This window comes from Lagopus leucura, unplaced genomic scaffold, assembly GCF_019238085.1.
Source record: "Lagopus leucura isolate 7727_CA_CO unplaced genomic scaffold, USGS_WTPT01 Super-Scaffold_100030, whole genome shotgun sequence".
NCBI lineage: Eukaryota > Metazoa > Chordata > Aves > Galliformes > Phasianidae > Lagopus > Lagopus leucura.
The window spans coordinates 4,324,218-4,347,873 of NW_024962281.1; the positions used below are offsets into that span (position 1 = coordinate 4,324,218).

The following is a 23,656-nucleotide window of genomic DNA, read 5'->3' on the forward strand; positions in this document are numbered from 1 at the left end:
TGACCCATTTTCATTGATAAACAACAAACCCAAGCATCACTGAGTGCATCACTGAGGCACCAGGCTGCAGGGACAGAGAACCATCAGTGCTGGCTGCACACAGAAGCATCGCAGGCATCAGTGGCAGGTTGCTTTGAAGCAGCTCTGTGGGATTTGGCTGGAACAGAACTCTGCTGGGTCCCTGATCTATTTGGATTATTAGAACTCAGCTGCACTGGGAATTAATTCCACACTTCCAGCTCCTGCAGTGTACAAGGACAACTGCCAGGCAGAAAGTTGTCCTTTATAAAACATGATTTTAGTCTCATGATCCCAGGTTGATTTTTCACCTCCAGCTCCATGATTGAGATAGGCTTTCAATTAACTGCCACGGGCAGATCCAAATACAACCATAAGAAATGGGCAGTTGCTGGAGAACCCTGCACTTCAGTGGTTTAAATGCAGCCTGATGCAGAAGGAAGGCCATCACTGATGGCTCTCAAGGAGGTGCTGTTTACTTTTCTGTGCACCCACCATTTAGTGCCTCTTCCACAAGCAGTGGCATTGCTGAATTCTACAGCATTGTGAGCCACAAAACAGATCATGAGATGATTAGCAGAAGGCTGCAAGCTTATGCAAATGTATGACCATTCACTATAAAACTTATTTTAAGAAATAACTTCAAGTCTCTGTCTGTGTTTCTGGTTATTTTGCAGCAGGATCGTGGCAGGCACTGATAGCTGTGTGCTGTGCTCCCTCCTTGGATGTGTTGGTGAGAGGTAACTCCTACACCTCCCCGTTGGGAAAGCAATCATTAAGCTAAAATGACTGATGGACGTTATCACAACAAAAAACTGCCCTTTGCAGGAACTCCTACTGATATGAAACAACGTTGACCTATCTCTGCAATTTCCACTGGGGGAACTGCAGTGAGATACAGCAGGGTTTGCACAGCACTGCCTCTCCTTCTGGCAGCCCCAGCCAGAGGTATTGCCAATTGCACTCATTGGGGCCCTCAGTTGCGATGGAGAAGAAGAATTGCAAAATTCTATGAGATAATTTGTCAGTTCTTCTGGGAGGAGAGCAGGAAGGGTTTAGAGGACTGCCAACATGCAGTGTAATGTTTTCTAGTGAAGTTCAACCAGGTCATGAGTCATTAAGGTTATACAGACTATTGCTAAGTGCTCTAAGTGAATCTCTGCATTCTCTTCTGCAAGCTACTATGCAAAATTTGTAAAAACAGGCTGTATTTCACTAGAAAAAAAAGCTGAGGGTTACTAAGGCAAAAAGGGTTGAAAGGCATTGGTCTGTGCTGTATTCCTTAGCTGCAGGGTAGCACCCCACTGAAAGGCATATATTTTTGGCCCTCTTTGCAGCTCTGCAGCCAAGTAAGCCCGCATGCACAGCAGTTGGCACTCAGGTGGGAGATCTGTGTGTGTGGATAAGGGAGCATGAAGGTCAGCACCCAACTGCATTCTTACAGCAGAGAAATGCCCTGATTACCCCAGAAACTCCTCCACGCATGGAGTTTAAATCTTTCTATAACGAGCTCAGCCTTTCTTGTAACCTTCTGATAGAGGCTGCAGGAGAGCACCAGGTGATTTGCATGTAACAGACGCGTGGGAGATCCCACTGCTTTCACACTGCTCTGCAAGGCTCCCAAGAAGCGGCAGAGCAGCCAGGTGCAGGTGATGCCCGGAACAGCTCAGCCCGGCCCCGCGTGCTCTCGGTGCAGGAGTTCCCAGCCGGGACATTCCAGTGCCACCGGGCGCCCGTCCCCACTGCTGACCCGGCGCCAGGACCTGCGCCTCACACACACGACAGAAGCTTCCTGGCAGCCTCTAGTGGCACTGCTGGGGCCATGCAGGGCTCTGCCTGCCTGGTTTTAAGCCCAGCAACGCGGCTCTCCCCGCTTTCGGGGCTCTGTATGCAGACAAGTGGGGGGCTCGCATGTTCCCAGCCGGCTTTCCCAATAACGTGGGCAGGGTGGGGGCAGCAGCCAGCAGCACTGGCTGCTCATTTCAGGCTCACGGTTACTGCTGCTGCACGTATGCTTTTTTTGTAAGCAGCAAATTCAGGCCCAATACTCACAGCTAGGATCGCATCGGGATCCTAGTGTGCTTTTCTGGAAAGCTTTACATTTATAAATGATGAGAGCCAGGAGGATGGATAGCATGCAACATCATAGTGATTTCAAAGCATCTAACATTCGTTGGCATTTTCTGCCCCCAGATTAAACCCAAGTCTCCTTGTCTTTCTGCTGGATGACCATGAGCCAGCCAGTTAAGTGGCAATGCAGCAAAAGTAAAATCCAGATGGGATCTGAGGGCACAAAGTCACAGTCCTGTGAGTGCAGTCAGGACAGACATGGAGAGAGGAGCTGCCACGCCACAGGAAGGGCACCATAGCACTGCCAGCACAGGATGGGTGCACAAGAAGATGATGCCACAGATGGGCAGGCACATACACAGATCCATGCAGTTCGAGATAGTCATTAAGATCCCAGGGGAAGACTGTTGGTAGAACAGTATGTATTTGCTCCCAAATCATCTTATTTTTAAATGAGACAGAAAGCACATAGGGATTTAGGAATTAGTACTAAGTCAGAAAATGCTTGCAATAGGGTAATGCGAGACACTGGTTTCCCTACAAAGGCTGCAGCGATAACAGAGTTGCTTTCCCTTCCCATTTCTTGTGAGTTGGGTGACTGTGAAGAATGCAGTGATGTGTGTAATGCTCCTTGTGGTGGCTGGTTGCATCTGAGCCATGGGAAGCTCTGCAGTGCCCCGCTGTGAGTATGGCCAAACCACAGGGCGTGACAGCCTTCTTCCTTATGATGATGCTTATTGGAAATGAGATTACAGTATCCTCAGGATAGTGCATAAAACATCACATTGAGCACTTATCCCGACACTTTGCAAAAGTCACATTCAGCCTGATTTCTAAAATGCAAGCAGTGCAAATAGCATGGTGCTATTTCTTTCTAAATTGCTCCTTCTCTGCTTCAGCTGCTCAGCTGTCTCCCACAGTAAAGCACCCAGGGTGCTTTCCCACAGACACCTGGAAGTGAGGAGTGGTCCCATGAACTCATTATAGCTATTTCAGGGCATGGTGCCAAAGAAAGAGAGCACATTGTAGTGCCTTTTCTAATACTGTTAAGTGCACAAGGACCACCAGTAGCAGAGATATCACAATTCCAATCAATATTTCAATCAATTAAAATGATGCTATAAGGGCAACTATGGATTAGAAGCAGGTTTAAATGAGCAAAGGCAACACGAATGATGCCTTCGAGCTGGCATTCAGCATGGGTCTTTGTTCAGAGTTCCCTTTGACTTCTGGGAGCACCCAGATTTCCTCCTGTTTTCTGTGTGCATTTACAACCAGTGATGCTCAGGTCTCCTTACCTGTAAGCAGTGGTTGGGCTGCAGCATATGGGCTGATGCAGAAAGCTGCTGATGAGTTCCATGTTTTGGTTACAAAGCAGTCCAAAATGGTGCTTAATTTCACACAATGTTCTCAAATCCACTCTGTGCATATTACTAAGCTACAGATGAGACAAGCAATCTATTCTGACTACAATAGGCTGAGATTTGAATGTTGCTTGTGATGTAGCAAGAAAAACATCTGCCTGAATCCAGCCACTTCCATGAGCAACAGCATAAGTTAGATGCTATGGAGTGGGAAGAGCCTGGCTTTAAAATCCAAACATAAGGTCATATCTTACAGAACTTTTTATCTTTATGTATATTTACAAATATGAAGCAGTCCTTTTAATCATTAATCTTTCTGGGGGAAAAAGCCACAAAAAGCAGTTCTTTTATAACTGGCAATCAGTTACAACTAAAGCTAGACATGCTTTTTTATTAACTGCTTGATTATGCAGAGAAACACTTTTCCTGTGCGTAGCACTATAGCAGTTGGAAAACAAAGGTCTTTTATAGGCAGCTACAGCCCTTAGAAAGACTGTCAAACATTTCCTGCCAAATAAGAAAAAAATCACACCACATAATATAGTGTAATATACCCAACACACCCTGTGACGCACCAACACTGCGTCATTAACCAAGGTATGGGAACCGACGCACAAAGAAGTCGTGTCTTCTTAAAACAGGCCCTTTCACCCTGCATTATCTGCCTCTTTTTCTCTGGCCTGGAGAGATGAGCTGATAAGTCTCGTTTGGATTCAGTCATTCCAGCACTAAGGAGGAGTTTCTTTTTTAAAAGCACTCAAATAATTCCATTAAATCACATTTTTTTTTTTTTTCTTTCTTGGAGGCCTTTATAACCACACAAAGCACTCCAGCATCTAATTTTAAATACAAAGGCATTTTCAATTAGATAAAAGGAATTACTCTCACTCATTGCATAAGCACTGAAATACTTCACAGGGGCAAGGTGAGCAACAAAGTACAAACCAGATTCTTTGATTTGGACATACACGCCTCAAACTTAGAGAGCAGGACTGGGGCTGCAGTCTGGTTTACAGTGATAACTGGCATTTTTCCTGGAATACCCATCAGAAAGTGTAGTTTTCCACCTTGGCTTTCTTACTTCTGAGGTCTGGAACAGATCTCCCCTTCGTATCCCTGCACGCTGATCACCTCCACTCCTTCCTGACATCTGCAGCCCACAATGTTCCTCCTTCACTTCCAACTCATTCATGGTGTTGTGCCAGAATGTTACTTCATCTGCTGCGTTATATTATGATTTTCTTCATTCACTTTCACAGCGGTAAGATACAGATTGCAGCAAGATAGCTGTATGAGTGGCTGTGAAGCCTCTGTGGACATATACTTCAAAAGTGCACAGCATAAAATCCCCTGAACCGTTCTGACCTCCACAAACATCACTGAAACACTGTGAACTCTTACATGAAAGCTAGTTACCATGAGAAAAACACAGGCAAGGTCTCAATCTCTTCAGGTAAGTCTCCATCTGAGAAGATTTTTCCTAACAAAACAAAAGATGTGCAGACTCTGTAGCAAAACTGGTGACAGAATCCTCTATGGAGAGGAAAACCCCCTTCCTTCTGCTGGAACAGACTAATTTGGGAAGTCTATAGTAAAAAGCTCCAAATATATTTGCAACTTGCCCTCATCCAGACCCATTTAGGAACAGGCAGGTCTACTGTTTCCTTAGGTTAAATGTTTTGCAGCTGAAACCTACAGACATCAAAGGCCAGCTGGTGAATTCTTATCAGGTTTACAGGGGTTTTCCACAGGGATCTCACAGGCGGGTACCATATCTCTACCATGTAGGGTGGAGTTGGCCTAATTACTAATGTTCTCCTTAGCCTCCATCCATATCTAATAGCAGGACACTGTAGGCAAAATATCTGGCTGCCTTAGCTGATAGCCTGTAACTGAACCTGCAGCAAAGAGCCGGAGCCATGGCAGCCACAGCTGAAATCTAGCACTGCAAAGCCAGCCAAGGAGGGAGCCCCAGAAATGCTCACCCACCAGTAACACAAGCACCCTGTGCTTTGCCAAATGTACTGAAGCACCCCTTTACTCCTGCATATGCATGCTTTGCCACTCTTACTAGAAAACATTGGATGACAGTCAGCAGACACAGTGAAACTTAGCATTATGTGAACCAGCACTCTGGAGTTCTGATGGCTGAGCTTCCCAAATCAGAGGAAGACACACGTGAGCTCAGCTGGACCTTCAGACAGAAGTACCTCTGTTCCTGAATGAATTTCTGTGACTTGCCTCTCAGCAATTCAACTTTGTTTAAAGGATACAGCTTATGTCCCAGCTTCACATTGCTGTTTATTCACAACTCGATGCTTCTGTTGCAAGCTATAAGAGACTCCCTACAAGGGAAGGAATATCTTTAGTAGACTCCAGTGCAGCTCTCGGTGCCATCAGCCTCAAGTATGAGAAGATGGAGAAGGGAGGATTTTTGCTCCTGTTTCTGTTTACAGAGCTGGACACCATCCTGCACATCCAGATTCCACCTACAGTTAATAGTTCTGCTGTACTGAAGTTAAACAAGGAGTGGATTAGTCTGTCAGGGGAAGCTCCCCCAGAGCACGAGCCATCTGCACTCCCACCACGGGTGGTTCCCCCACGTCACTGCAGCGAAGGTTACTGGCAGGACACTCAGTCTACACTTCAGTTTGCAGAGCTTTCCTATCATCCTGTCCTGAAGGGAATATCACTTGCTAGAACTGACTTTTCAGCAAGAACCACCCTTCAGAAGCAGCTTGTTGTAATTATAAGTCAGAGTCTGGCTAAGCTTGACCAGTAGTATCCCACATCTGTTGCTACATTACTTACACAGTAGTCATCCTAGCACCCACCCTCTCCTCCACTCAAAATCCCTTTCACTGTATGGTTTACTAGCTAGCTAACTTCTCTTTATAAAAACATCTTAGCAGCACGCAACCTCAGTGAGAAACTATCCCTGCTGTTAAAATTTGACTAAGTAAGATCTGTCATGTGACTGGGATACAAAATTAATACCCACTTTTGGAAAAGTTGGGGTTTGGCTCAACTGCTATTCCACTACATTGCTGAATACTGTATGAAGCACCTGTTTGTGGCAGGCTTGCATTGGAAAAGAGATGACACAGTCACCTCAGTGTATTAAGAACTAATTTAAACTACACAAAACAAACCTTTGAGACCATTTGCAAGTAGGGTCAGTTCTCCTCAGAATCATTACTTCTCCTAAGTTTAAGGTGGGAACAAGATCCCAGCCTACTGCTGAAGAAGAAAAGTTCTGGCTTGTTCACACGAAGACATAAAACCTCAAAAACAATTTAATTAGAGCAGGCTCATAGTTTAATTCTGAAGAAACCTAGACAGTTCAGATTATGCAGAGCCGAGCTGGATCATGTATTCTTGTGACAGCATCTGTTTTCCATAGCATAAAATTCTGGCATTTCTGCTCTTGTAACAGCAAATAAACATATAATAGATTTTTAGTATGCATGACACAACCAGCTACCTCTGAAAATACATCCCAGGTAGGTGGGCTAAGATTCTTGGCACAGCTCAGCTGTGCTCTGGTCCATGTCTGACCACGGAAGGTCTTTGCTGTTATCTGAACAACCAAACTGTAGATGTTGCTGCCCAGATGTGGGCACTTTAAGGACAATCTGAAAGCAATTATAAATCCAGTCAAAGGAGAAATCTGAGGCGAAGTCACTCAATTTCAATTAAGAACATTTCATTGAAGCAGTATTTCTCAGGCCACGGCAGGTTGTCGTAATACTTCAATTATGTAAGTCTAGTTATTAAATAAAACAAAGTTTACACCTTTATTGGAACTGAAATATTTCCAAAGCGAGCAGTAAACAGTGTCTGTACTAAATAAGTCATGGGATGAATGTGCTACTGACATATCAATTCACTGGGCTGAGTGCTTTCAAACCTCTCATGCATCTTAGTCCATGTTCATGCAGATGTTCTCACCAGCCCTATACAAAGCACCCTATTATAGTAAAACTTACAGCAATACTTGCTCAGAATAGTTTACTTTGTGTCTGTTGATTTACAGCTTGCGGGGAAGACAGCTCTGTATGTTCTACACGCCTGCATGAGATACAGTGAACCAAGTGACCAGAGCCTTTCTGTGTGAAACTCTACCCTGGCTATTGTCCCATCTCTCAGCAGCCTTCTGCTTGTAGTCCATTTGGGCTGGGAGAGCTTCTTTCATTTCAGCAGAACTGCTAGCTGATTCAACCAAGTTAATTCAGCTTTCCCATGCAGGAAGGCACAGCCTGTTCGAGCTCAACACTTTTCCCAGCCTGTCTTCTGCTTACTCAGCACTACTTGCACGCTTCCACAGCAAAATTATCCTGCATGATGTTATAGATTCAAGCCAAGACTCGCTCTTTCTTTAACTCAACAGAAAAGCTCACTGAGGAAAAGTGACTCCAGAAATGTCAGAGGTAAAGGGAGTGGCTTCAGCCTTCTTGGGAAAAAGAAAGACTTGGAAGCAGGCTAAAGGCACATCCTCTCTGGCATTCGATTTCCTCCTCCAGACCCCTTTTCATAAAATAAGATGAAGCTTTGGAAGGAGTAATTCTTTCAAAAAATAAAAAGATATTGAAATGAACATGTGCTACCACCTGCTGTCCATTATTTGAAAGAGCAGCACGGGTCCTGGCGAGTCACTAGGACCTGCAGGCCCTGGCACCAGGCAACCTCAGGCTGCATCTCAGCAAAACTATGGCATTCACCAGCGATTCCCTACCCCTGCTTCAACACATCAGAGCAGCTTGAGTCTGTGCAGAGACACTGCCAATGGGCTGGCAATAGCCACACTACAGAGAAAGAGTTTGGGATTTTTGTAAAATTTGTGAATATGTTCACGACAGAGCATCACTGAGGACTGAGTAAGAAGATGCTTAGTAAGTAAGAAGGTAAAAAGGAAGCTCAGAAGGTGTTCAGGCTGGAGAAGTTTCATCATATATCAGAGCCACGGAGGTACTGAGATGGAGAAAAGTGCCAGCAGCTGCACACAGCCTTATCAGGTACTTCTCTATGGTCCATCATGGCTTGATGGAGTATTTCAGAAGGGCAGCTGCTGTTACAAATAAACGGCCATTATGACAAACAACTGCAAAAGGCTCTGAATAAATACACATTTAAATAAATAAATCACCATGGAGATCACTTAGCTTCCCCACATCTCCACCAGGTCATCGCCGTCAAACCAGCAACGCAGATCTGAAGAAATAAATCACCTAGAGCTGACAAGGGTAACTTGGCCCAGAGCTCACAAACACAAAGAATGCACTTAACCTTTTTCTGTTGCTGTGGTGAGCAAACAGAGTGTGCCTGGCACATCAGGAAGCAAAGGTCTGGACCGTTCTTGTGCTAACATAATACCCATAATTATTTGCAAAATAAAGTGGAGGCCAGTGAATTCATTGTAGGCACTCACTATTCAGAACAACAAAAGGACTCCCAGGAACCATTATCCTCCAAAAGTCCTGGAAAACAATTAAAGGAGAAAACAGATCTGGTTCCAACTGTTGTAACCAGAATCGTGCATACAGAATCCATTGCTACGTGTAAGATATCACAGGAGAAAAAGGAAACATCCACAAAACACTTCTAGAACTACTCACTCAAGCACACTTTTTTTTTTAAAAAAGCTATTATATAACAGCATTATACAACTCACTACAAGCACCGAGTGTAGAACACATTACAGGTTTGTCTTGAGCAACCCAGGTGCTCAGATACACCACATTTAACATTAATTAACAAGAAATTGGGAGAGATATTATCTTTTCCCAGAAGACACGTCTGAAAATCAAGTGTGGCTAAATTTAATTCCTAAATTACTCAGATTTAATATTTTGACTAAACATGGGGTTTGGTTGAAGCACAGATTTCGTTGGTAACTTCCCTGCTCTTCCCAAGCCTGTTAGACTTTGCTCTGAAAGTAATGATTTCTAAAACTGCATTTGCTCCTCATTTATTTGAAACTGTTTCTGCCCAGGCAGTGTGCTGGAGCAGTTTGGAATAAAGGCCAGCCCAGCATCAACGTGAAGGAAGGAAAAAGCTACTCAGAGAAAAAGTGAAAAGCTATTAGAAATTCAGGATCTACAAATACGCCCTTGCTTTCTATTTGCCACTATGAAAAGAAAGAGACAGCCTGTGCTGGAATAAAAATAGGCAACATAAGAAAATCGTGTTCTGAAATCATTTATTTCCAAAACTTTGATGATACTTCGCTTCCACAGCACCCCACACCTATCTGTAGTTTAAGCTAGCGAGTGGATGCTTAGCTGCTGGTTTACTTCATCCGCATAGCATGAACTTGTACTCCTTGCTATTCTCAATCTGTCACATTCAACAATCACATGCAAAGTGACTCACGCTGCCAGTTGTCTTCATGTTGTGCTCGCTGAGCGTGTGCCAGTTACTCAGGAGCAGGCTTTATATTGAAAGACACTCTTCTGGAAATGGAGCAGTTGTTTCAGGTTGTTGCATTGTGCTCCAACGTGTGGATTTTCTGGACACAATGAAAAGAAGAGGTTAGACTGGTGGCTCATTCAACCTGGCGCTTTGCTCTTACTGAAGGCATTTATTCAAAGTGCCTCATATATTGGAAGGAGTGGAAAAGCCGTAATGAACCAAGCCAATCATAAGCTTGAAACATTGGACAAATTTTCTTGCTGCCACCTGCAGCAATCACCTGAAAAGGAGGTAATTCTTTTGATTTTTTTTTTTTATTGATCAGTTGTACAGCCCTTTAGAAAGTATGGCTATGGAAACTAAGTCAACCATCTCCCATTTGCAAGAGGGAGCATTGAGTGTTTGTTCAGCGTGCTGAGGTCTCCCAGCACTTTGGCACAAATCCCATGCAGTTTCATGCTTTCGACTCCACTGTGTGATTTTAAGTCTTTTAAAAGCAATGCCAACACCAACGATTGGTGCTATAACTCTACTGACCATAAAGGCAGCCTATGGTGACCATCTTGCATATGTGTACGATATATGTCCACATTCATTTAGGTGAACTGGACCCATGGGTGTCCCAATGAACTCAGCTCTGCAGCAGGGAAGCCATCCAGTGGGTAGCTCCATGAAAAGGGGCTTTTTAGTTTTAATATTTAATTACACTGGCTGTGATTTTAAACATTTCACCCAATACAACACCTTTCCCCCCCACTCTCAGCAAATTTGTTATCCTTAGGAAAGTATCATGTCAATTCAGATGAAGGAAAAAGATACAGATACCCACACTTCACAGCTACCTATATTTATTGACCTTTTTTGTAGTTTTTGCAGCTACCAATGAAGAAATTATTGCTGTTTTTCATAACCTCATGACTAAAGTGTATTTCACCAATTCAGTATCTTTTCCCCCCCCATTAGAGGCAGCACTCAATCAAAACTCTTCAGACAAATAATGATTTCCTACGCAAAACATGTGGCAGTGAGGAAAACTGAACATACAGGAGCTGTCTAGCAAGTTGCAAAAAGAAGGTTATGACTAACTGCACTATTGTATGAAGTCACTTTCTGCTACATAATTTGTGCCTAATGTTTGATGCAAGAAAACTATAGAAATAAATTATCAAAGCTTTATGCAATCATTTTATTGTTATTCAAAGTAATTAAAACTAGTCACTAATTTACAAAAAGAAAACAATACATCACTCATTCTGTCAAATATCAGAAGTAAGGTCATGGTGAAGATAGATGAAGTTTGTAAAGTCTTCTAACAAAAGAGCAAACGGACTCTGCATTCAAGAACCCTCCGTAACATCCCCTAATTGCACAGATAGCAGTCCAAAAGCATACGGTTTGTGTAAGGACTGCATATACCATATGCACGTATCAGTTCACTTGCCACTGAAACAGTTGTGTCATGGGTGGAATGTGGCAACTCTACCCACACATAGTAATGTGAGACAACAGATGAAGATAGTGGAAAGCAGTGAAACTGCATGGAGAAACTTAAGTAGATTGAGCCCATCCTACTCCAATGGGAAATAGATCAGGCTCCAAATGATAATTTATGCACGACAGCTGGATTAACATATTTATTTCCTCAAAGATAGCACCTTTATAAGCTGAGAGCTTCACAGTGCCACTCTGGAGCATTAGTTCAATCTTTATTAAGAGAAAACCCATCACTTTTTAATTCACAGTAATTTCCTCCAGGACAAAGGTTTCTTTAGTTATCTCCTTTGAGTCCTGATCCTACTAAATTTGCAAGGTATGAGATTACAGTAGGGACAGCTTAGTGCATATTTGAGGTACAATCGCACATATATTCTGGTTCACAAGCAGGAAACGATGCAAGCATGAGAGGTCAAACTGAGTTAAAAGTTCAGAAACCTCCCATATCAGTGAACTATCAAGAGTCAAAATATTGTAGCGTTGTTGCAGTTTGTTTGTTTTTACACAAGAAAAACTGCATACCCTCTTTTTTCCCCCCCTAAAACCATGCCTAAATGCAAATCTGTTTGATAAGCAGCCTGAAATCTTGGCAATTCTGTACACTGGAACTTCCTGTCATATGAAACTGAACCAGACATGCAGTGCCACTGCAGGGGGAAGCTTTACAACACAGCCACACAGATGGGATCAGCTTGCAAGTAAATATGTTTCTGCTGCTAGAGAAAAGTATAGAAAATGACAATGAATAGATGAAAAATAAGATGCTGACAGAAAGAAAAGAAGCACAAAAATGGGCACAAAGAGAAGAGGATATAGTAGAAAGGACCAAAAAGATGAACTGGTAATTTGAGCAGCTGGCTTTCCACTAGTGAGAATCCCTCCTTTTTAGATCAGTAATGCCATTATTTGGCACTGAATCTCTCAGTTGTGACTCTATAACTGGGTACTGAAATATTGCAAAGTAATTTTCACTATTTGTCACTGAACTCACATACATAAAGGGTTGCACCATGCAAAGCAGAGCTGTGCTTCTGTTGTCATGCTTTTAATGACAGTAGGCACTCTGCCTGTGTAATGATGTGTGCAAGTCATAACTTTTTTTTGCATCATTATCTTACTTTTAAGACGAGAAGATGGTCATCTTCTTGGAGAAGGGTAACCAAGAGCTGGGGAGGTGATTCTAGTGACAAAAACTCATAGGAATCAATCTGTATCTAGAATGTTACAGTCAGCAAAACAATATGGTTTGTAATTTCAATTCAGACTCTTAATGGTTCCCAGATTTTAATATTTGATTACGATAATTAAGAATCATTGTATTCTTAGATTTGTTATTTTAGCAGTGGAGTATGCCTAGAAAAAGAATTGTGACTAAACGTTCCATAGACCTGAGAGCTGAAGAAGTTAGAGAAATCTTCATATTAAGCAGAGGTATTTCTAGCAAGAAGCGTCCAAAAACTTTCATCACATTCAATTTCTTTTAATGTACTTAGAGCATTTTTGTTTAATAATGCGTATTAATATAATACCTCAGGCTGCAAAGTCAAGTACCTACAAACTGTGCCATCCCAGCATTAAAACTCCTCAGTTCACTTCTGCTGTGGTTATGTGAGAGTTTTTGATCATTTTCTTGCATACAAGAGTTATGGAAGCTACGGAACTCCAGTCCACGCAGAGGAAAGCAGGAATTCCCTCCGTGCTTTTTGTATGGGGCTTTCATTGTGGTTTCAATGCTCAATAAGCATCAAAGATTTATCTTTATTCTCCAACTGTTACAGGCAACGCTCTTACATTCATTTGGTAGATGGTGAACAGGCCATAAAACCAAAGGCTGAAATCATTAAACATGCAATGATTTCAGACGTCCAATCTGAGAACCCTAAGATTGGAATTTTTCAGAGTACTGTCATTTTAGGAATGCTCCACGTTCAAAGCAGTGATCCCATGACCTCACTAGCAATAGAAGCTGTTGTTCAATTCAGATCTGTCTCTCTACCCACATACTCTGAAAATACAGGTTGTAACTAAGTTCTGCCCTCCTGTTTGGGGTCCCTCTCTGCTTCTACTTTCTTCCTTGTTATCTCTCCTGCTTTGCCATAGTTCTTCTCTGCTTCATTTCTCACCTGCTTATATTCCAGTAATATTATTTCTTCACATTTCCAGGGTACAGGAAGTAGAGGAGAGCACTGAAAATCTCCTTGTTCAACTCTTCTGTAACCACAGACACCAGAGCTTTCACAAGCCATGACAGCCCTGTGTTTGTTCTCTGTTTGTGTTGTTCTCATGTGGTGATGCCTTGCCAGTTCACTCATCATGCATGACCCACGAAGGATGAAGGATATGTATTCTAGCCCGAAGCATTTAGAAGTCAAACAAGCCTTAATCAAATCTGGCCATTTTAGCAAAGCAAAAAGTACCCTAATGCTGCCACAAAGACAACTCCCTGCCACAGGCTTCACATCCTTCCGTCAAGTGTCATCAACATGGACAGAGCAGCACTCCCAGAACCATTCCAGGCTGTCCCAGACAAAAGTGACAGGGAGGTGGCAGTGCTGGGAATCATTAAGCTACTCACAGCAAATCCTCTTAGCCCCAGTTTGGAAGGGTTATAGGATGCTCACTTTTGGGTGCATATCAAAAACCGTATTTGGCCCAAAGGTGGCCACCTGAGGTTTGTTCCACAGTGCAAAAAAGCATTTTGTTTATAGGTAACAAATGAAAATTTACACATACCATACTCTGAGCTTAACAGCGCAGATTAGTTTCTGCTCTGATTGTCTTTAATATCATCCTGAACTCAGGAAAACTATACACCATGCAACAAGCAGCTCACCATATGTAGGGAAACTTATGGGCAGGTAAAAGATTAATGGGAAGGGATCTCATCTGATTGATGAATCTGTGACCTTAAGCAACAAGAGCACTTGCAAAAAATCTATCCACTATGAGAAACAAAATGAAGAGAGGCTCATATTTCACTCTCAGATCTCATTAGGCACCCAGGCCTGAAACACCGACACCAGCACAGACCATCTGCTCCAGTGTTTGCGTGGTTACAGGTCTGATAACACTTGCACAAAGCAAAAGTTAATCACACGTACAGATGAGCACCAGCACTTCTGCACAGGAAATTCCGCGCAGCATAACAGTTTCTAAAAAAAAAAAAAACCACATACATGTTTTTACTTCATTCTGTTGCTTCCATCCACACAAGCAAAGAAATGGTCCAAACAAAAGTTGATACAATAGGCTGTTATTCTGGACTCTTGTTGGGTTTCTGTCATTGTTGTGTGGAGGTTCTTTCGTATATAACCCGGTGCACAACCAATAAACATACAGATATTACAGTATACCAAAGAGCTTAGCTGTGTAGCTATCACACCAAAGCAGAAAAGATAAGACACTTACCCATATCCTGGGCTCACTCACAAAACTCCAGCAGAGGGGATCTCCAGAAGAGATCCTTCCCCCCTGGTACTCAGCTCTTAAATGGGTCTAGCAGAGGTGCAGCCAGGCTCCACCCCTTCCAGCAGCACAGATGAATTGCCTTCACCTGTGCTCCTATAGTTTATTGCTCACCTCAGGTGATCAATCAGAGGTTCAGGCCGTGATTCAGCAGCTCCCATACACCTGTAAAGTTACCAGAGAGTTAAATAACTTGAAATTTGCCAAATGGCTGTGATCTGTGATGGTCTGATTTTTGGGTGGTGCTGTGCAGAGCCAGAAGTTGGACTTGATGATCTACACAGGTCCCTTCCAACTTAGGATGTGCTCTGATTCTACTGGTAGCTTCTATAATGGGCAATAATGCTGAATTATTTTGTGATTGATTTAATTCATCTAATCCTCTTTTTTTTTTTTTTTTGCTTATGTTGATTATTTGAGAATCATTTGTATTTTTGCCATTTGCTTTCTGTTTACAACAGCAAAGGCCCTCCCCAGTGTCTCTTTCCAAATGTACTGCAATTTTACCCCACCATCTGCCCTTGGGGCATAAAGTTTCCCTGCAACCATTTTTAAGGGACAAAACCACTTGATCTTCCTTTGCCAAAAAGCAATTCCTGGAAAATCCTGCAACACGCTCAAAGACTTTACTACTGCTTTTAGAGAACTAGCTCTAGGCAAAATGATACAGTCTATGGAGGCCATATCTGACCTAGAAAGTATTAACTGAAGAATGTGAGGGACAGCTGGTTATTGGAAAGAACATGCATACAGCTCAGAGAATGACATGTAGAGCTGCTCTGCTCTGTTCTGAATGGCTGTTGGCTCTGCAGCTAGTCTGGCACTAGTGCACAGCCCACTTTACATCCAGTGACCAAGCCAGCTCAGGTATCTGACAGCCACGGGGAGGTAGTTTGCCATCTGAGAGCATTTCAGATATATGATAGGATAAGGCTGAACAGAAATCTGAAGTACAGCATGATTGTTTCCCAAACCAAGTGCCAAAGGACTAACTAAGGCTTTCTAAGGAGGATGTTTTACGAGCAGGCTGGGTACGTGGAATGCTGGGGTTACTTTTCAGAGCGCTGCTCATATTGGATACTGCTCAGATGTTGGTGTTCCTCAGCACAGCCTGGTTCAGCGCCTTTCACATTGTTAGTAGAGAAGGCCTCATTGCACAACAAAGGAGAGTGCCATTCATTTCCAGCCACATATCCATGTATACCAAAACAGATGAGGCTTCAACTCTTAGCTTTCCCATTCCAGAAACAGAGTTGTGATCTGTGCATAACAGTATCACAGAATATCCCAACTTGGAAGGGATCCGCAAGGACCACTGAATCCAAATGCTGGCTCTACAAAGCATCACCCAAACCCAAATTCAATGACTCGTAGCAGTGCCCCAGTGCTCCCTGAGCTCTGGCAGCTCAGGGCTGTGCCCGGGCAGCCTGTTCCATGCCCACCGCCCTCTGCTGAAGGACCTTTCACCTATCCTGAACTTCCCTTGAGGTTTTCTCTTTACTGTTCCTTTTGCTGAGGGGATGCTGCCGCACCACCAATGCTCGAATATTCCAACAGCATGTTGAGCATAATGAGAGGGAATTCTCTTCATTTTGAAGTTATTTACAATTTTATCTGACAGCACCTTCCTGCCACCCCCTAACATGGCCTCGTCCCTCATCCCACCCTGAGACCTTGCTGCACAGCAGCAGCACTAACAGCACTTACAGACATCTTCACTTTCCCAAGTACCTCAGTATGTATCCATTAACCAGTTCAAATAACAAAAAAGGAGAGGAGAGGAGAGGAGAGGAGAGGGGAGGGGAGGGGAGGGGAGTTCCAGTGGATGGAAGCCGGTGGCCATATCACAGTGAAGGATGTGGGGCAAGGATCTGCTGTATTATGGATATAGGCGTGGAAAAGACTTCTGCTAAATGCACCATCCACACCTGAGGCCGTGTACGGCAACTCTGAAACGCAATTACATGGAATTTAAAGTTCTCCAAAAAGACTTTAATTAGGCTCCCTGGCCTCGCACTGGGAACTGCTTTACAGCTGTACACCGCTCAGAGTTTTAGAAAAACGCCGCTGACCCGTCACTTTTATCCACTTTTCCGTCACCCCGACTCACCCTTCCCATCACACGCCTCCGTTTGGGGGACACGACGAACCCCAGCGCTCCCCTCAGCGCCCTCCTGCGGTCCGGCCCTGCGCAGTCGCGGAGAGGGGGCGGCCTCGGCGGGCGGGGCGGAGGGAGGAGGAGGAGGAGGAGGAGGAGGGCCGGCCCGCCCGCAGCCGCCGCCACCACCGCCGCCGCCGCCATGATGCTTGTTTGCTTTCAATGAGTGTGAGGAGGAGGCGGGGGGGAGCCGCTCTCCCGTCCGGCCCGCGGCAGGAAACAAAGAGCCAGGCAGGCGGTGGAGCGAGGGCGGCGGGGGGACGGGGATGCTGCAGCCACAGGTAGAGGGGCTCGGTGGGGGTGCGCCCGCCGCGCCTCGCCTCGAGGGGGGGCTCGTGCTCAGGGGGACGGGGAGCGGGGCTGCGGGGGTTAACGGGGGCGGGGGGTGCCGGGGGGAGGGGAGCGGCGTTATTATGGCGAGCGGCGTAGGGCGGGGGGGATCCTCCGCTTTGAGGGGGTGTTTAGAGTTCGGTGAGAGGAGGGGGGGCTGTTTTGTTGGGTGTCAGGGGCGGACGGCGGGCGCTCCGGAGGCGGCCGCGCCGGGCTTGGGGCTGCGGGCGGGGGCCGGGGCTTGTCCTGCCGCCCATCCGCCGCCAGAGCGAACTGGCAGCTTCTCGCCGGGAATCAGGCTGCGTTCGCATCGGATGGCAATGAAGAGGAATAAGCGTAACGGCATCTGGAAGCACCAAGTTCTTTATATATACGTATATATGTATTTATATTTTTCCCCCAACTGTTTAAAAATAATTAAACAAAGGCAGAGAGGGAAATGACATCAATCTGATAATGGTCCAAAGCGCAGTTTTCCAGCCATCTCGTTTCCCTTCCTTCCTGAGCCCTCCGCTCGCCGAGGGACGGCGCTGCTGGGGCGGCGGGGCGAGGCCTGTGGCTGGCAGCGAGCGGCCCGCGGCCCTGCGAGCGGCCGGGCGAGGGGAGAACCGCCCCGAGCGCTCGGCGCGTGATTGGCAGCGCCGGCGGCCAATGGGGGCGGGAGGGGGGCGGGGCTTGCGCTGACATGTGGGGCGGGGGGACACGCACCTGAGGGGGTAAACAGAGGGGAATTGGGACGGCGCTTCCTCGGGTGCGGGGTGGGGAAGTCGAGGGGTTGTGGAGCTTGTGAGCGGGCACGTGTGTGAGCGCACGCTTGTGTGCGCCCCTGGAGCGCGGAGAAGTGGGTCAGCGGGGCCTGAGTGCCTGCAGGGAGCTGTGTGGCTCAGGGCTTTGTGGGGAGCTGTAAGCCGGGATCCCAGGGGGCTTTAGGAAAGTCTGCGTCCGCACATCTGTCTCTGTCGTGGTGTGAGCACGGTGTGAGCACGGTGTATCTTGACAACTCTTCCACAAAAATTAAAAATACGTATCATACTACTTGCTCTGCGTTCTGTAGTATGAAAGTACAGCCATAACAAATACAGTCAAACTGGTTTGTTGTTTTCCTTTCACCCCCACCCCCATCTCTTTTTAACGTCTATCTCCACAAGTGCATAGAGATAGAGCACTGGAACAGGCAGCACAGAGAGGAGGTGGAGTGTTCTTCTCTGGAGATATTCAAGACCTGTCTGGACACTTTCCTATGCAACCAACTGCAGGGAACATGTTAGGAGGGGATCTCCAGAGGTCCCTTCCAACCCCAACAGTTCTCTGACAGTAACCCGTGCTGTGATTCTGCAGGCAGGTATTTGCTTTGTAAGCAGAGTTGCAGATCTCCAGGATTTTTTGTTTGTTTTTTTTTTTTTAATTTGTTTGGTTGTTTTCTGGGGTTTATTTTCTTAATCTAGCTCTCACCACAATGGGTAACAAATTCAAAATTCAAGGGATTAAGGAGTACCTGAAGTATGTGTCTGGCTTAAATACAGAGATGTGCAAGTGTTGACTGGTAATTGTATTGTATCTTGCATTTTTTTCATTTTAGAGCAGGTCTCACAATTGGGAATTTATCAGCATTTCCACTGGGGTAATTTTACAGGATTATCCGCCCTCTGTTCTTCCTGCTGGTTCATCTGGACTCTGTGGAGTGTGCTGCTAGCCATGAAGCCTTCTGTGGGGGTTTGTTCATGCTATTACTGACATGGAGCCCTTCGCATTCGGATTAACTCTTTACTCACTTTTCATCTGAATCGTGTGGATCAGTCTGTTTATAAAAAGGACACTACCATGCATCCCTTTTCTGTTTGCATTTTGAAGTTGAACTCTCAGTACAGACATAATGAGTTCAAGCTGTTTACTTTGCTTGAATTTTAGAGGAAGAACTGAAATATAGAGATAGATGAGACTATAATACTGCAAGGGCAGGTAAATGCTTTTGAAATTTCATATAAGTCTTGAAAGCATGTCATAAAAGGCTACAAATTGAGTGAGCATTGTACTCATCAAGGTAAAAATTACTAAGATCGGGCAGTACTGGATATTAGGAAGACTTATTCTTTTAAGCAAGTGCAACGTTTATGATGGAAAACACTCTTTAAAAAGGGTGGAATACTCCTAAGAGAGCAAACTGAAAATGCTTTCCCAACTCACCAACAAAGCATCCATTTTTTAAAGTGTGGCAGTGTAAATAAAAGCAATCTTGTTAAACTACCACTAAAAAGCTCAGTATGCTTGTTTGTAGTGCAGTGTGTTGTTATTTCGATTGCCACCATGCCTAGAAGGCTGGGTGGTGAACCAGAATTCCTCATGCCAGTTGTGCAGCACCTGCTGCAACAGGCAGTCCTGCTGCAGAGACTGCAGCCTCCTGCTTCTGTTTGCTAGCAGGCTGCAAAGGTCTAAAATTAGCCCCTTGATTTGTCGTGTAATTGTGTGTATGTTGGTATATGTAGAGCTTGTAAGTGCCATCCCTGGCCCAAATGGGGCCACGTGAAGTGAAGGTTATACGCAGACTGTATATTTATGAATGAAGGTTATGTGCAGGCTATGACTTCATGAATGAAGATGCCATTCAGTCTTCAGAACTGAAATATAGAAGGCACGTCACTTACACTTTGGGTTGTTTTTTTTTTGCTATGAGCAAAGTGTAGCATTCAAAGGTAATAGTGATGCATGATAGGCTTGAAAAAGTGCCCTCTACCTTAAAACCCCATGAAAAAGATCTCAACAGATCCTACCTCTGGATTTTAGTCCTAGTTGCACGATGCGTACGTTGACCTTTGCTCCATTGCATACAAAAGCTTCATACATAAAGTAACCCAACTGAATCACTGCAGGGCTTTCTCCATTTTGTATTCCCCCTTCAGTGCTGGTGTTTCACACTTGGAGCTGTGATTATTCTACAGTTATCATGCAAGATTACTAATGTTGTATTAAGCCTTGTAATTTGTGTCCTCATGTTGAAATTAGGTTGTAGGAGTCCACTCAACAAAAAAGGTTGGCATGAGCTTGGGGACCTGTGCTCACATTTTCTGCATTGAGTGATTTCTGCAGGTGGAGCCTTAAAGAATACAAATGCCTAGGCAGGTCCCATAGAAAAAGCAGTTAAAATGCTTAACATGTCCTTTTGAGCTACTAATTACACTTCCAAGATGGTGCTTATTTAAAAAAAGAAAAAAAAAAAGTTGGCAGCAACTCAATTTTCCCTATTGTAAGAGTGCACCAGGAATCCTGTTTTTAGTGCCTCACAGAGCTCTTTTTAGCAAAGAAATTGAGGAGGGCCTAGGAGCAGAAATCATATGCATACTTGTTTATCTGAGAAATAAAATGCTTGTTAGGATCGTGGTTTGTGCTGTACTGGAGCTCTGAAAGAAGGGGGTTTTGTTTTTCTTGAAGGTGGGAAACATATTAAGTGTTTTACTGAGGCTGCTGCACAGACATTGTGATTGTAGCTGCAGTGTTCTGATGGTTCTCTTGTGTGTCTTAGTTATGTTCCTGATCTGCAAGCTTTACTCAGCAAGTTAAGCTGCTTCTTACCTTAAGCCCGTCTGAAGGCTGTGGCCGTGTCTAGGACGTGCCACAATAGGAACATCAGTTGTGTTGTTAGGGGACAGCCACCCACCCTGCTTAGGGGACTGAAGGAATAGTTTCTATACTGCATGTTACAAATTACCTGTGTAGCTTTACTGCTGGAGATATTTTGTGGTGTATTAAGAGTGCAGCGTGGATCACACAGGTTAAATGGAGCTCCACAAAAGCGTTGCTCTGTTTAGATCAGTTTGCAAGTCAGGGACCAGAAAATGGCCTGTGCTTCACAGACAGCTCCTTCCATGCGGAACTCCCTGAAATGACATCTGCAAAGACACCGAGGCATGAAACTGAACTAAAGCAAAACTAGGTTTGCACCCTTACAACCTGATCCGTATCACTTGTCAGGACGTGAGCCTGTACCATAAGTGACTAAATAATGAAACTTACTGAAATGTTTTGTGCTGAACTTCCACCATTAATACTTCTTAATCTGTTTTTAAAGAGTCTTAACAGTTGTCCACCCAACAGAAGAGCTTTGCCCGTCAAAACAAAAGTACTCTGGACTCAAGGAGAGGAATTTCAGTGCTGCCTTAATTACAGCTTGTCTGTACATAGATTCCTGAGTATTCTCAGCGACAAGAGCATTGGAATAAGTGATCTGTGAAGAATAATTAAAACTAAAAAGGGATTTTTGCTGATGGTCATCTTAAGAGTGGCAAGTCTGGAGATGAGAGAGCTGGCCTTACGATAACTACCTGCCATAGGACAGGTCTTTCCCACATGGAGCAGCCCTGTTGCCTTCTGCTGCTACTGCTGTTCCAGTAGAACTAAGAAAGTAGCTGAAGACAATTCTTCAGTGACAGAACTGAGAAAACTGCTGCTCTGGTCGGTCATTGCAAGCTGCATCTGTACTGCCATCTCTGAAGCAGCACTGGAAACCAGCTAGTGGTGTGACTGATGTGATGGGATTTACTTTAAACCACTGCCACCCTCATAGCTGGGTATTGCTGCTGCTCCAGCACAGCTGAGAGGGGGCACAAAGGAGGACAGGAAAGAAACCTGCAGTGCGTTTTGCTGCATGACAGAGGGGTTGTGAAACAACATCTGCAGGCTTGTTGGTCTAAACTGAAGACAGTTTGAGAATAGTTCATCTTTTTCTATCAGGATGTGGCTAGATGGGAGAGGAAGAGCTGTAGAAGTGAGTGTCGTAATGTGCTGAACTAGAGTTCAGCAGCTTTAATATTTACAAGCATTTAAATGTCTTCCTAAAAATAATTTCTAGATAAAACATTTTGGAACTTGATACTGAGATCTGTTGTCCTTCAGATATAAAGCAGGAAGGCTGGAAATGAGCTCATGTCCAAATCTCATTTAAAATAATTAGGTTGTCTTTGACTCCAAGTCCTACTGCAAGGCTAAGAGAATAATGTGGGTGAAAACAGGAAGTCAGCATGCACAAAGCAGCAGAGACAGGGAAATTATTCTGCAGATGTATGAAAGAAAACATGGTAAGGAACCTTACGGTATACAGGGCAGTATTTGAAATAGCTTACAAACAGACAAAGAGAAATTGCCATATTTCAAACAAAAATAGTTTTTCATACGATGGAGAATTGTCACATAGGGTTGCCTGGACACAATGGGTGGAATAAGGATTTGTATTTGTTGGCATCTTGGTAAGACCATTCTTTGACCACCTTCAGAAAGGCTGACCTCACCTGCTTTGGAGCCTTGGTCTTAGCACTGATTTGCATTTTTTTTTAAACTTAGAACATGAGGCTTTGGGATGGAACTCTTCCATTTAAAGTTGATGTCTTACGTTCCATCTTACTTGTATAGTATATAATATGCAATTAAAATGAATTCTTAAAGTAATTAGTAAACCCGACTGGTCTTTTAATGTAGTGGCATCTCAGAATACACTAAAATAGAAGATAAAACATTCGGAACGTTGCCTAGCATTCATTAGCTAGCCAAAGTTTCTGGGGATATCAGTTCAAGGTCAGGCTTTGCTTTGCAATTTAGTTTTGCACTAATGTTTGTTTTGTATACAGCAGCCTTCTACTATAGGCATAATTATTTATAATTGCTGATAATTAAGAACTGTGCTAACCATTTGGACTCTGCTACACTTAGAACATTTGGAAGTAGTATTTCTAATCATTAGATGTTTTGCAGGCTAAGGGGTGGGAAATTAGTTATCAAAATCTAGCTGAAGTTTTATCAAGTAGATCTGTGTAAAAGATAGAGCAATCAAGAACCTCTGGGCTGAAACATGCCTTTCATACTCTGTGTTACAGTTCTTTTTTGAGCCTAAACTGATCTTTATAGCAACTGAATGTGGAAGTGAGAATTGCTGCATTGCACTACTGAGCCTATAGTAGATATTGTCACTCCTCTAGGCTCTGAGGGTTACCTGTACTCCATTAGAACATTGTGCTTCAGGTTGCCTGTCTGCTGGGAAATCATGACTGCCAATGGAGTGCAGGGGTGGCAGGGCTGGGGAGGGGAGCTGTAGATCTGGAGAACAGCAGCCTTGCTGCCCCTGCCATGCACCTCAGCACCAAGCAACTCATGTTCCTATAAACGCAGAGTGAAGGAGGACAAAGAAACCTTTATTACGTTTTAAGTACCTGAAGGTTAAAATTTAATAATGTGCTCATTTTAAAAATATGAATTGACTTATTTTTAAATTTAATGAAATGGAGCCTGAACTGGTTAGGTACTACAGCTCTGTGGTCTGATCAGGCCTTCAGGATTGGAAAATAGCAAACACACCCTGCAA

The 23,656-nt window shown here is 44.2% G+C and overlaps 1 protein-coding gene across 2 annotated transcripts in view; it reads left to right on the forward strand.

Moving 5' to 3' along the window:
* Positions 1-17,102: 17,102 nt before the first annotated feature.
* CNOT6 (CCR4-NOT transcription complex subunit 6) overlaps positions 17,103-23,656 on the forward strand; it is a 30,603-nt gene continuing 24,049 nt past the window's right edge. For both annotated transcript variants that reach the window (XM_042881488.1, XM_042881490.1), the window contains exon 1: positions 17,103-17,261. The gene's annotated coding sequence lies outside the window, so the exon portion shown is untranslated. The remainder of the gene's footprint in view (positions 17,262-23,656) is intronic.